Source organism: Cherax quadricarinatus, chromosome 93 (genome assembly GCF_038502225.1).
Source record: "Cherax quadricarinatus isolate ZL_2023a chromosome 93, ASM3850222v1, whole genome shotgun sequence".
NCBI lineage: Eukaryota > Metazoa > Arthropoda > Malacostraca > Decapoda > Parastacidae > Cherax > Cherax quadricarinatus.
Genome location: NC_091384.1, coordinates 854877 through 859876, shown reverse-complemented (window position 1 = coordinate 859876; position 5000 = coordinate 854877). Strand labels below are relative to the sequence as shown.

Sequence of the window (5000 nt, the reverse complement as noted above, 5' to 3'; positions counted from 1 at the left end):
CACTAGCTTTGAAGTGGTTGGCAAATTGTATGTATGTATATGTATACAATGTATATATGTATATGTATGTATACATGTATGTATGTATGTGTGTGTGGGGGGAGGGTGATGTGTAATATATAATGTCATCTCCACAGTTATTAAAATGAAGGAAAACTCACAATGAATTAATTTTGGGAATCAATTAGTAGGCAGATACAGCTGAGCCACACAACCTGAGGGACCCTCAAGGATTACAAAGGGAAAGGGAGAGTCCCTAGATGATGCAGGACTCTCGATCCAAGGAATTTGAGCTACTCTCCCCTTCTTTGGATCAAACCTGATTATATTCAATCCTAGGTGGCTAAAAACCCTATGGAATTAGTGCTTCCTCATATATAATTAGAATAATAATAATAATCTCGATGTACAGTAAATACAGTACAGTGGTATCTTGACTTACGAGTTTAATTCGCTCCATGTCTGAGCTCGTAACTCAATTTGCTCGTATAGTATGTCAAATCAATTTTCCTCACTTTCTTTCTTCTTTCTTTGTTGGCTTTATCAGGGCCACTGACAGCATAAGCCGTCTCGAGCCCAGCTGCTTGATGGTATGAGGAAGATTTGTTGCCCAAGGTTGGGTTTACCTGGAGTTTACCTGGAGAGAGTTTCGGGGGTCAATGCCCCCGCGGCCCGGTCTGTGACCAGGCCTCCTGGTGGATCAGCGCCTGATCAACCAGGCTGTTGCTGCTGGCTGCACGCAAACCAACGTACGAGCCACAGCCCGGCTGATCAGGAACTGACTTTAGGTGCTTGTCCAGTGCCAGCTTGAAGACTGCCAGGGGTCTGTTGGTAATCCCCCTTATGTGTGCTGGGAGGCAGTTGAACAGTCTCGGGCCCCTGACACTTATTGTATGGTCTCTTAACGTGCTAGTGACACCCCTGCTTTTCATTGGGGGGATGGTGCATCGTCTGCCAAGTCTTTTGCTTTCGTAGTGAGTGATTTTCGTGTGCAAGTTCGGTACTAGTCCCTCTAGGATTTTCCAGGTGTATATAATCATGTATCTCTCCCTCCTGCGTTCCAGGGAATACAGGTTTAGAAACCTCAAGCGCTCCCAGTAATTGAGGTGTTTTATCTCCGTTATGCGCGCCGTGAAAGTTCTCTGTACATTTTCTAGGTCGGCAATTTCACCTGCCTTGAAAGGTGCTGTTAGAGTGCAGCAATATTCCAGCCTAGATAGATGAAAGAAAAGGAACAAAAGTTCCTTTGCAAACAGAGATAGAAACCTGAAGTTTCCAATTAGATCTGGTGGACCCCCTTGCCAAGCCCCAGCAGAGAGGGATGCCCACACCCCCACCTGAGTTCAGTAACCAGCCTCCCACCAAAGACCGATAAAGAATTTTCCGCAGAGCAGAAATATGGAGCTGGCTAAAAGTAAACCGATGAACAGGTGCCCCACCTGTAGAGTGCCCGGTAGGCAAAATAGATGAGGACAAGCATCCCAGAGAGAACGGGGGAAATTTATCACTGATACTCAGGTGAGAAAGAGACATCCATACCCAACGAAGGTTGGCGCAGAAGTCCCAATTTTCCCTCACTGAAATTAATTGAAATGTCATTAATGCATTCCAGCCTCCAAAAAACGACCCCAGTTTTTTGTTATTGGTTTTTAAATAATAAAAATGTACAGTGGTACCCCGAGTTTCGAACTTAATCCATTCTAGGAGCTAGTTCTAAAGTCGCTTTTCAGTCACTTTTCAGCCACTAGCCTCCCCTTAGTGGTATATTTTCGTATAGTTTTTAGGGTTGTATTCTTGTTTTTTTTCTCGTTTGATAGAATGGAAGATATACTACAGAAATAGATATGATTTTGATTGGTTTCACAACGATAAGTACCTTGAAATTGAGCTCAAAGTAGCAGAAATGTTCGATTCTTTGGCGATGTTCAAGAGTAAGCAATACCTGTCCGATTGGCACTGCCCCTCAACCTTCATATATTGGAAAGCTCTTTCTTCAACATGCTAGCAAAAGTAGGAGCAGACATCATGAGGTAGCAGTGGCAGTCAACATGAAGCAGCAGAGGCAGACAACAAGAAGCAGCAGTGGCAGACATCATGAAGCAGCAGTGACAGACAACATGAAGCAGCAGTGGCAGACAACATGAAGCAGCAGTGGCAGACATCATGAGGTAGTAGTGGCAGACAACATGAAGCAGCAGTGGCAGACAACATGAAGCAGCAGTGGTAGACAACATGAAGCAGCAGTGGCAGACATCATGAAACAGCAGTGGCAGACAACATGAAGCAGCAGTGGCAGACAACATGAAGCAGCAGTGGCAGACATCATGAAACAGCAGTGGCAGACAACATGAAGCAGCAGTGGCAGACAACATGAAACAGCAGTGGGAGACAAAATGAAGCAGCAATGGCAGACAACATGAAGCAGCAGTGGCAGACATGAAGCAGCAGTGGCAGACATCATGAAGCAGCAGTGGCAGACAACATGAAGCAGCAGTGGCAGACAACATGAAGCAGCAGTGGCAGACAACATGATGAAGAAGTAGCAGACAACATGATGCAGCAATAGCAGACAACATGAAGCAGCAGTGGCAGACATCATGAGGTAGCAGTGGCAGACAACATGAAGGACTTCTGCGCCAGCCTTCATCGGGTGTGGACGTCTCTCTCTCGCCTGTGTATCAGTGACAAATTTCCACCGTTCTCTCTGGGACGCTTGTCCTCATCGTTTTTTGCCTGCTGGGCACTCTACAGGAGGGGCACCTGTTCATTGGCTTACTTTTAGCCAGCTCCATTTTTTCCGCTCTGTGGAAAATTCTTTATCAGTCTTTGAAGGGAAGCTGGTTACTGAACTCAGGTGGGAATGTAGAGCCCCTCTCTGCTGGGGCTTGGCAAGGGGGTCCACAGTATCAAAGAATAAGAAGAATAATTCAATGAAATTCATCTGTATATAACTTACAACAATGCTTACAAAAAATAACCCTTACTTTTGCTTAAAACTGACACCAAAACACAGAAGTAGTGGTGCCTAAGAGCAGTCGTGAAGTGCTTCCCATCAGTGAAAAAGTGTGTAATTTATTAATCTTTATCATAGGTATGTATGTAAACGAAAAACGACATATATAAGGTTTGGTACTATTCACAGTTCCGGGTATCCACTGTAGGTCTTGGAATGTGTCCCCCTGCAGATATGGGGGGGGGGCTACTGTACTTGTCTTGTAATATCTCCAGAATGTGATGGAAAACATATACCTATCCTGTAATATCTCCAAAATATTTTTGTTTTCAAAATATGTAAATCCCTAATAATACGACTGCAAATGGATTTCATATGTATGTAAATTTCCCAGGTGCTGTATGATGCTCCTGAGTCGACGACTTCCCCATGAATAAAATAATAATAATAATCATAACATTAGTAATGCATATATTAAGTGGCACTAATTTAAATTATACATGCCAGGGAAGCAATTAAGAAGTTGCCTTGACCTGCATGTGTGTAAATTATATTTTGCAATACATATTTACACATTTTTTTGCTGTAGTCACTTCACCCTTCTATGAAGTGCCTTGATGCCCCTCAGGGGCTCTTGATATGATAAATATTATTATTATTATTATTATTATTATTATTATTACTATTATTTATATTAAGTATCCCTAAAAAGGGACCTTCAAAAGGTTGCCTGAATTTTTTTGTCTTTTCTTTATAACTTTAACTTTTCAATTATATTTCGGTCATAACCCAACAACACCTCATCCAATCTCCTTCAGATTTTCAACACTTGTATAACAAGGACCAATTCTGGGAAAAATTGGCATGTTTACATACCCTATGACCAAAAGTTGTTAAACCCATTCACATCTTCCTGGAAGAGCTCAGGTAACTTCCAAAAATCTCTGTGGCAGAGCTCTAAGTGTTCAAAAAGAACAAAAAAGGCACAATACCGTGACTGGAACAATACACAAATAACCCACACATAGGAGAAAGAAACTTAAGACAATGTTTTGGACCAACTTGGAGCAGTATGTGACTGGTTAATGGTTCAAACATCATCATATTCTTTCCTATGTGCGAATTATTTGTGCATTCAAGCATTCGAAAAAGATAAAACAAAAAAATTGAGGATGTCATAGAGTGAAATTCAAATGTGTAAATGCAGATCTGACTATTTTATGAGTAAACAGTGTGAAATTTTTATTCCCATTAAATAATATTCAATTTACTTCTCCTGAACATCTAGTAATTATTATTACAGCATCTCCTCAGCGACATGCTCGTTTACCGACCACTCGGAGTTACAACCAGCTCTCCGACCAAAATGCAACCCTAATAATGTATATTAGAGCTGATTTCCTCTATTCTAATTATTACAGTATACTATACGCTACTGTATAAACGTTTAAAAATATACTAAAAATTTTATAAATGGTGCAAAGGTGATATTAAAAAAATATCTAAAGATGGTTGACACAAACCCACTACCAGAACGGTATGCTCCTCACTTATCACCAATTTGCTTACCAACCTATTCTTATGAATGCAACTTGGTCATTAAGTAAGGAGAGGCTGTGTTATTATTATATCATTATTTCTACAAGTACATGTACAAGGTACACAGACCATAGCTGACATCAATGACATACTACTATATAGAAAGCCCCTTGTTATGCAGAGCATTCAGGCAATTTAGGTCAATTATTTTCCCAAGATTTGACCCACACCGACTAACACCCAGGTACTCATTTTACTGACAGGTGAACAGGGATAACAGGTGTAAGAAAACTGCCTAATATGTATTTCCACCCATGCTGGGAATTAAACCATGGACCCTCAGCATGTGAAGCCTACCAGGTCATGGGCCACCATGTGTGTATCCATACAAGTGGTGAAGTTGTATATATCCACACAGGTAGTAAAGTTGTGTATATCCACATAGGTGGTAGAGTTGTGTATATCCACACAGGTGGTAAAGTTGTGTATATCCACATAGGTGGTAGAG

The 5000-nt window shown here is 41.3% G+C and overlaps 2 protein-coding genes across 3 annotated transcripts in view; one reads left to right on the top strand and one right to left on the bottom strand.

Moving 5' to 3' along the window:
• The window catches only part of LOC128703418 (uncharacterized), a 41162-nt gene that overhangs the window by 3406 nt on the left and 32756 nt on the right, over positions 1-5000 (bottom strand). The gene's annotated exons all lie outside the window — the stretch shown is intronic.
• Positions 1-5000, top strand: part of LOC128703416 (uncharacterized) — a 21509-nt gene that overhangs the window by 7659 nt on the left and 8850 nt on the right. The window lies entirely within an intron of this gene.